Source organism: Xiphophorus hellerii, chromosome 18 (assembly GCF_003331165.1).
Source record: "Xiphophorus hellerii strain 12219 chromosome 18, Xiphophorus_hellerii-4.1, whole genome shotgun sequence".
Taxonomy (NCBI): Eukaryota; Metazoa; Chordata; class Actinopteri; order Cyprinodontiformes; family Poeciliidae; genus Xiphophorus; species Xiphophorus hellerii.
This window is the reverse complement of record NC_045689.1, coordinates 25,491,222-25,501,572: the sequence shown is the minus strand read 5'-3', so window position 1 is coordinate 25,501,572 and position 10,351 is coordinate 25,491,222.

Genomic DNA, 10,351 nt, shown 5'->3' with positions numbered 1-10,351 from the left:
TTATTTATACAATGTTCCTCTTTTCTCTATTTCTCATTTTCTATTTAAAATTCTCCTAGTTTTCCATATTTGCTTTTATGAATCAGTTTACAATCTGCAATTCCAATATAAATGACTTACTATCTATTTGGGCTATTTAATGTACATTATTGTCATTGTTTTGATGATTGGAAAGTAATTTCTCTGTATTCATAGTTCTTCACTGCGTTTTCATTCAATCAATATCATAAATATATTATTATTATTATTGTTGTTGTTATTATTATTATTATTTGTAATAAATAAATGTATTTATTTATTTATTTATTTATTTATTTATTCATTTATTTAATCATTTATTTATAGGAACACTCCTCCCACACCGCCCTTCAAGCCGGATCCTTCTCGGCAAGCTGCCAAGAAACGCACCCATTAGGCTTTTGTATACGAGTAAAACATAAAAGAGTAAAACAGGAAGTTGTTTTACTCTGCTTCAAGTATTAAACTAGGTCAGTAAGAGCGGGAAAATATTGTGGCTGCATTAATTCTAAATGCCACTAGAGGTCATTGCAGGAAACAATTAAATAAAGTGAACTTATTAAACCGACAGCACCGTGTAAACATTTTCAGCAACTTCTACTGTACTTATAATTAACATCAAATGAGTCAGACTTTTTTTGAATCCTTAAAAGTTGTCTCAAATTTGAGTTTTACACAGCGGCGAATCCAGAGAAATATATATATTGCCACAAGATCAAGGATATATATATATATATATATATAAGAGCCAAAAATGTCAGTTTGAACATTGTTTGTGGTTGTGTATGCTTTTTGCATATTTGGATATTTTCTTAGCAATAAGGTTTTATTTTAGTATGTTTCTTTTGTAGAAAAGCGCCACCTAAAGGACATAATTGAAAATATATGAAAAGTGCTGTGTCACTTAGTTCAGAAAAGAAAATTGAATGTGGTGTGGTCAACTAAGCTCTACACAGTTTTTGACCGTTAAAATGTGGAATGCTGTGCAAGACTGAAGAGTTCTTATGTAATGTCTGCTCGAAGAAAAGTAAAGTTCGTTGTTCATCAGACTTTGTGTGGACTCGTAAGTACTTTTTTAATGCACAAGACAAGAGCACATCGTTTGACAGAAACGCGTCAGCTAAGAGCTAAGCTGACAAACGTCAACAAAGAAAGAAAACTGAGCTGGTTGAACAATATAGTGGCTTTACACCAGAACGAATAAGCAGCCACTACTATATATATATATATATACAGTATATACCCTTCTCCAACAGATGTGCAAGAACAAACTTGGATGGGATGAAGAAATACCTGAAGAATTTGCAAGGAAATGGAAAAAGTGGCTAGATGAGCTTGACTTGCTTTCAAGCTTCAGCATTAACAGATGCATAAAACCACCTGAGTTCAAGTCCACCATTACAGCTAAACTGCATCACTTCTCTGATGCAAGTGAGTTGGGATACGGGATGTCACTTATCTGAGCCTAAAGAATGAAAATTTAATTCTGCTTTCATCACTGGAAAGGCCCGTGTTGCACCGATAAAGCAGACTACAATACCAAGAATGGAACTTGCAGCTGCTGTCGTTGCTGTAAAAATGGACAAAATGTTGAGAAAAGAAATGCAACTCGACTTACAAGACTCACAGTTTTGGACTGACTGCACTACAGTGTTATCATACATCTCATCTGAAACACACAGATTCAAAACTTTTGTTGCAAATAGAGTTGCAATTATAAGGGAAAACACAAAGCCATCTCAGTGGAGATATGTCAATACTTCCCTCAATCCAGCAGACTGTGCATCACGTGGGTTGACAGCAGAAGACTTTATGAAAAATGAGAAATGGATAAACGGTCCAACATTTCTCCAAAGTCCGGAAGAGTCATGGCCTGATGGTTATGAAAGTAAACTTATGGGCCAAGATGATGTTGAGTTGAAGAAGAACCTAAAGGTAAACTTAACATTGACAACAAGTGATCCATGCCCTATTAACCAACTGATTGAGTACCATTCCAACTGGTACAAGTTAAAAAAGGCTGTAGCATGAATGCTAAGACTCAAAGAAATCTTGTTACAACTTAGTAAACAAAGACAACTCATCCAAAAGACAGCCAGTAACACAGATACTGTCAAGAGGATGAATGAGTATAAGACTAAAATGAAAATGAATCCACTGTCAGTACAAGACCTACAAGATGCAGAAAGGGCAATTGTTCAGTATAGTCAATGCCAACAGTTTCCAGAAGAAATCTCATCTCTGTCATGGTGGAGTTAATAGTCTTAGCCCACATGCAGAACACTACAGGAGATCATAGAATCAGTTAAAGATGTTTATTATAACAAGGGGGGATAATGTGGAATAGAGGGGAGGAACACCTCAGGATGGATCCACAGAACAGTCGGCTCACTACGAGACAGTCAAAGGAGATGATGAGTTCAGGGAAAAATGGGAAAAGGAAGTGATTGACGGAGCAGGGCTGATCTTACTTGTGAGGCAGGCGGCCAATCCAGGGAGGGGGTTCGACTGAGGAGTCGGGGCTTACGTAGGCTGACAGTCCGTGTTCCAGGAGGCAGAGGCTACAGCCGTAGCGGATCTGCACGGAGGTGGGTAGACGTGGGGGGGAGGACGGACAGGTAAGAGAGGGAGCACCAGGAGACCGAAGAGCGAAGACCACCAGCGGGGAAGGAGTCCAGGACCATCAGCGATCGACGGAGGAAGTGAGAGTGGACTCGGGCAACCAGCGGGTAAGACCCGCGGCGTCGCGAGGAGGAGGTTTCCAGAAGTCACCAGTGGAGATCGTCTGTGGAGGATCTTGAGCGTCACAGGAAGATAAACCTTGAAGGCAGGAAAGACAGCGAACAAATTACTCAGGACGATCTACGAGGAAGGCTCAGAGAAGGAAAATTCTCTAGGAGGCTCAGAGGTACCGTAACTGGCTAACACTCAAGCGAAGAGGTACTGGCGGTCATCTCCTCTTGTACTCCCAGTAGGATGAGGTAATTGGGTTCAGGTGAGCTGAGCCGCAACAGGCTCTCCCAGGTAAAACAAAGAGTCTTGATGCCTCCTGGTGGACACACCTAGATGCAACAAGGAAACCCCAAAACACCCCGATCCCTGACAATCTCTGCAAAGAGGTGTTTGCGTGAAAAGGAACAGTGAGAGCTAGGCCTGTCACGATAGCAAATTTTGCTGAGCGATTAATTGTCTCAAAAAATTATTGCGATAAACGATAATATTGTTTGAAGACCTTCTTACACTGATTTAATGGAAATGACGTAATAATGCATGTGATTTCCTGCCAAAGATAGATACACTTTATTTTCAAAAGAATATTTAACACTGGAGCTGATAAACTAAATAAACAAAACAACCAAAAACAAAATGGATTCTCAGTCTCCATTAACAAAAAATGTACTTGATAAAAACTAAACAACATAAAGCCAAAGTGGAAATAAATACTGCATTCAACCAAAAGAGTGCAGATTATGAAGTCTGTATATTATGTTGCCCTTCAGTAATAATTAGATTTAAATAGAGAAGATGGGCACATCGACTACCTGATGCAATATTTCACACTACACGGTTTTTTTATCCTATTTTTCCCCTTACAACAATCTTAGACCTTTGGTCTTTCTAAGATTCTGTGGTGTGTTACGGTAGATCCTCGTTGCCGCTCCGATCTAAATCAGGGATTTTCCCCGACTGGGAACTTAACGCTGCCTGTTGAATGTGACAGGCAGCCAATCAGAAAGCGAGGATTCTCCTCCGTGTTTTCTGAGGGGAAATTACGTCGGGGAATCCCAAACAGCTGACAGGCGCAACCCGAAGTCCAGCCGACTTGGAAACATTAATGTTGATTCAACATGCAAAGAATATAGAAATGACAAGAGGAGGAGTTGGAGCGAAATTGCTACCGCAGTTGATAAACCCGGTAACTTTTCAGCTGTTCTTCGTTAACGTGACGTAAATATGTTCTAATGATTTTCATTCAGTCAGGACTTTACGCTGACACCAGCCACATGCATTGCAGGTAGATTGTAGTAAAGCATTAATTAATGCCTGGTTTTAAAATTAGTTCACTGAACTTGTAGCCATTATTTTGTGCCCATTGTTGGACACCACACGGCAGGAACGAACCCGATCGAACCGTTATACCTAGGATTTCTGTCGGCTAATGTGTGGTCTGTCAGGTTTTGAAAATGGGCCGACAATCGGCCGACAACTCTAAGATCGTGTAGTGTGCGCTGGGTTTTACACTGAGGAAATGAGGAAGGGAGGAGTCAGTGGAGAGCACCGGAGTTGAGCCTTTTTTCATTCAGTGTCATTAACAGAAAGAGAAAAAGGTCGGGAGAGACGATAATGCCGATAATTGAAATGACGTCGATAGTTTTAATTTATCGTACGATTAATCGATTTATCGTTTATCGCGACAGGCCTAGTGAGAGCTATAAATTAGATCCTCTCCTTATTGATAACACACTGAGAGTTGGTGGCAGACTTTGCAATTCAGCCATGCCTGAAGAGGCTGTACAACCTGCTATTCTCTCAAAAGACATGCACATATCAAGACTGATTCTCAGGAATATTCATGAGCAATCAGGACACAGTGGAAGAAACTATGTGCTGTCTCAACTATGACAGAAATATTGGATTCCTAAGGCACATTCAGCAGTAAGGAAATTGCTTTCAAACTGTGCTGTATGTCAAAAGTTTCATGGAAAACCAGGAGAACAAAAAATGTCTGACGTACCACAAGATCGAGTTTTGCCTGATTCACCACCCTTCACTAATACAGGTGTCGATTTCTTTGGAGCAGTCGAAATAAAGAGAGGACGGAGTAATGTTAAAAGATACGGTGTCCTATTTACATGTCTTGCAATCAGAGCTGTGCATATAGAAGTGGCTCATTCACTGGACACAGACTCTTGTATAAATGCAATACGGAGATTTATGTGTCGTACAGGACAAGTCCTGGTGCTTCACTCAGACAATGGCACTAACTTTGTTGGTGCCGAAAGACAGTTGCGCGAGTCTATTGAGCAATGGAACCAATCAAAAATTGAAGATACACTGAGACAAAATGGAATTCAGTGGATATTTAATCCACCAAGCGGCTCTCATCATGGTGGAGTTTGGGAGAGGCAGGTTCGAACTGTGAAAAGAGTGCTGAGCTCTGTGCTGAAACAGCAGATGCTTGATGATGAAGGTCTCCAAACAGTGCTCTGTGAGGTTGAAGCCACCATTAATGCAAGACCTATAACAAGTGTTTCGGATGATCCTAATGACATTGAACCATTGACTCCAAACCATTTACTGTTACTGAAAAAACAACCTCTGTTACCAGCTGGACTATTTCATCGGGCAGATCTCTATGTTCGCAGAAGATGGAGGCAGTCTCAGTACATTGCTGACCTATTTTGGAAACGGTGGACGAAAGAGTATCTTCCCATACTTCAAGAACGTCAAAAGTGGTTTCAAATCAAAGAAAACCTCGCAACTGATGATGTGGTTCTAATCATGGATGAAACCGCTCCCAGGAACGTGTGGGTCATGGGAAGAGTCCTAAAAACTTTGCCAGATAAGAAGGGTCTTGTTCGCAAAGTTCTTGTGAAAACAATGACCAACACCTTGGAAAGACCCATTGACAAGTTGTGCTTGATTCATAAGAAGGACATTGTATAAAGACATTTACAACACTTCTTTTTAGAATATATTCTATATTTTTGCTCTTTCTAAAGTTATGTTATATAATTGATATGTTTCCTCCATATGCAATTATGGGGCCAGAAATGTAAGAGCCAAAAATGTCAGTTTGAACATTGTTTGTTGTTGTGTATGCTTTTTGCATATTTGGATATTTTCTTAGCAATAAGGTTTTATTTTAGTATGTTTCTTTTGTAGAAAAGCGCCACCTAAAGGACATAATTGAAAATATCTGAAAAGTGCTGTGCAGGTGTGTGTTAGAATCATGCAGCAAACCAGCAAAACACAAAGAACCTTGTAGTTTCCCCCCCAAACTAACCGACTGAGTTGAGTAATGCGGTTGGATGCAGGTAATGTTAACTAAAAATTGACTAGCTAATAACAATACAGTACCTTAAGCTTGTTAACTAGTAGCCTAATGTCGTTGCCTACGTTCAGCTACGTAGATTCATTTTGTGTGTATGTATGTGAATGAGAATAGTTATGGGGATGTACTGCCGATCTGACACTTTGCTTTTATGTATTTTTCTGTTTTTATGTATTTATTCATGGTTACTGTCCTTTTGGATGGGCTTTTATTGTTGTGTTGCAGTTTTGCCCTTGCTTCCAAGATAAATTCATCCTATGGGAGACTAATAAAATAAAATTATCTTATCTTCTCTTTTCGTAACTTAGAAAAGAAGCTCAAAGAAAGGTAAGCTCCGTTGACGTGATGTTAGCAAAGCTAGCTGTACAGAGACACATAAACATTTGTGATGTAAAAAAAAGTCACTCGCTGCGCTGAATTATTGTGCGGAGGTGTTGACTAACATGTCGCATATATGGGATTTTTCTTATGGAAAAATCGTATACATTACTTAAGAAAATGAGTGGTAATGAATTCTTATGAAAAAGGAGGGTTGAATTTTCTAGATTTCACAACTCTAAATAATACATTCAAAATAAATTGGTTAAAGTCATATCTAAAAAAATCCATCCTCCATTTGGAATACTTTCCCAAATTACATTTTCTCTGGGGTCTTAATTTCCTCCTCCTCTGTAATTATAATATAGAGAAAATACCAGTAAAACTTTCTGCATTTCACAAACAAGCACTTCTTTCATGGGCACTTATATACAAACATAATTTTTCTCCCCATAAATTCTTCATCTGGAATAATCAATACATCCTTCACAAAAATAAATCTTTATTTTATCCTAAATGGTTCGACAATAAAATCCAGCTATTTAACAAAAATGGATGTTGGCTCAGTTACAGTGAGTTCAAACTCAAGCATAACCTTGTTGAGTACATTTCCGTTTTGCTTTATAAAACCAGCTTTCACTTCAAATACAGTGACTCGTCTTATATGGTGCGTCTCTAACAGATTCACACACGTAAACAGTAAAACTTTGCACTTATTTTTAAAATAAATGGCTTGAATAGAGAATGTCTGTAAAAATAAATTTTGACATCTCATTAAAGATGATTGATTTTGGGATTTTTTAGATTGGGACTTTGAGGAATTTATGCATGACACATTGCAAACCTAAAGAAAGGGAAAGTTTACAATGTATAAAAACTTTTTTAAGATCATGTTCAACTAGCAGAAATATTTTAAATTTACTCAGCTAACCTTTTGTTATTAACTTTTAGCTGACATTGTTTTCAATACTTCTGCAACAATAAGTCTAACAGTTAAAATGTCTAATCATAATGAATGAATGAATGACACTGAATGTTAAATTCAGTTTATGTATTATTTTTTTCCTCACAAGTCAAATTAATTTAATCCATGAATCAGATCAGCAGAGTTATCAGCATAAAACATGAGTATCAATTTCTAATCTCAAGACATGTTCAGTATTTCACAAAAATAAATGCTAATGCTGACCTGGAGGTGGCGCTACTCAACCAGTCTACCACCTAAATCAGCACTGGAAAGGTTGCCTGCATTAAAATATGTAAATATTCTCTGCAGTGCAAGGGTCATGTAAGAACATACATTGTAATAAAAAAAAAGCATGTTCTCCTTAGCTAAATTAAGTTTTATTGAATACGGCGTTGCAAAAATGCTTAAACAACTAGGAGTAAAACAGCAAAATACACCTTCAGATAAATATCCATGTGCTTATTTAGTAGTTCCATTTCCTCTCCTATAAGTTCCTAGTCTTCTTCCAGAAGACTTTTATTCCAGCTTTGCCAACACTCATTTAGACACTACTGCGTTGTTTTCATCTGCAGCTCTTCTAATTATCAACTATTAAATAAAACAGTTAATCGTCGACTCAGTGACTACAAGGTGGCCGCAAAACTAGAGCATGATCTTTCCACCCATGTGCTTTATAGTGAATATTATGTTGTTGTTTTTTTAGCTCTTTTAGTGGCCTGTACTTGTATCGTACACTATGTATGAATGAATTTTCTGCGATTTCCCCATTTTCTTATATTATTACTGAAAACTTGTGGGCTATGAACAATTTATGAATGACTCGTCATTATTTCCTGATGTCTCTGTTAACAGTGTTGTATAAAGTACTGAAATCTCAGAGTCAAGTAAAAGTACAAGTACCTCTCCAAAATATGACTTTGGTAAAAGTCGAAGTCACTGACTGAAATGTTACTTGAGTTAAAGTCTTAAAGTATCTGAAACTTCTTGTACTTAAGTATGGAAATTACTGTAAAAATGGATGTACTCAAGTAATGTAATGAAAAGTACAAGTAAAAAGTAAAACAAAGCAAATGCAGTTTGAATGACATTTTTTATATTTTGGTAAACTTGTCAAATACACTTAAAATAATGTACCCAACCAAGTGCAGGCAAAATTAAACCTGCTAATAGATATACCTGCAGGCATCATTTAGTTAAGAAAATTAGGTGCTTTACCTATAGCACAAGGTTAACTTAACCTGCTTTACAACTGAACCAGCTTCTTAGTAAACCCTCCAGGACAGAAAATACGAAGCTTTTGTAAGCCTTAAGTTTTCCCTTCAAGTAAGGTCAGTGCTGAAAATGAGAAAAATAAATAGTACAGAAAATGCGGCCAACATGAAGAAAAAGAGCTGTTACGATTACTCTACTTCACAAATCAGTGAATCAGTCAATGCTACAGTCAGTAGGTGGTGCACACAACTGGTCATTATGCAAAAGAAAAAAAGAATTGGGAGGGAAATGCAGCTTATTGGCATCTGTAAACCTGGTTTTGAACTTGCATGCCTTTCCTATATTCGTTAAATTTAGTCTAAATTGCTATCGCTATGGCTTCTGCCCCCCCTTGAACAGAGGAGTCTAGGTAGCCTGCTACAGTCAACATTAGGCCTCAGCTAAATACACCACGTGTGGAACTGAAACAATGCCAAACAAAGTTCATTTATGGTCAAGATTTCACAATACAGTAGTGTCTAGTGACCAAGCTATAGTTACTGAAACAGGAGGATTATAACCATTTCATAAGAAGTTACCTCGATGTGTTTCTTCAAGTTGGACGGGGAGTTTTTGTAAGATAGAATTTCCATGTGACTGCTACTGATTGCGAGACTTGCTTTGTGTTTAATGGGAGAAGCGAAACAGGTGTATCCTAATTAAAAGTAAAGAAATCAAGAAATGGCAAAAAATGTGGAATGAAGATAAGAAAGGAAGAAGATTATATGAAGTACAAAAGTCAGTTTGAATTCGAAGCATTAATGAACGAAACAGAAGAGAAGAAATAATAATTAGTAGATTAAGAGTAGGTCATACCTACTTAAATGACATGCTTTATAAAATAGGGAGGAAAAATAATGATAAATGTGAGAGATGTGGAGAGAAAGAAAATGTAGAACACATATTGATGAACTGTAAGTCAAATGAACTCGAAAGGGAAGAATTAAAGAGAATAGTTAGAAATATGGGGCATGAATGGAATCTTAAAGGTATATTAGGAAATGAAGGAAACATAACAGATATTCACAAATTAAGGAAAGCATTGTTTATTTATCTTAAGAATACAAAATTAAAAAGTAGAATTTAATAGATATGAAGTAATGCTTCTACACACTCATGTACAGTAGGTGGCGGTATGCACCTTAAAGTTGCTTGTGATCCGCCATAATAGAAAAGAAGAAGAAGAAGAAGTATCCTATTGGTGGTGATGAACAAGCCCAGGCAAGTAGGCTACCGACTTTGTTCGGTAGCCTGCTTGCTACTTGCTAATCAGTAGGTGGGGTCAAAACACTTGCGTTTCTCTCTCTCGCTTTTTTGTAACGAGTAACTAAACCACACATTGAAAATGTATCGGAGTAAAAGTACGCAATTAAGTTCGGAAATATAGTGAAGTAAAAGTGAAAGTCATCAAAAATGTTCATACTCCAGGAAAGTATGAAGTACTCCAAAATATACTTAAGTAAAGTAGTGAAGTATTTTTACTTCGTTACTATACAACACTGTCTGTTAATAAACTTTAATCAATGTTGCTTGTAAGAAAAACTCACTTCTGCTTTGATCAAAGTGCTCACTTGTGATGGTGATCAATAAATCTCAGTATACCTTTAATTAGCAGCAGCTGACTGACATGATTTTCTTTTATGCTCTAAAGGTTAAATATCAATTATTAAACGCTGCCTTTGAACAAATTAGAAATATGCAGGAAACATGACACATCTTTTGTGTTTTATTTGCAAATGAAG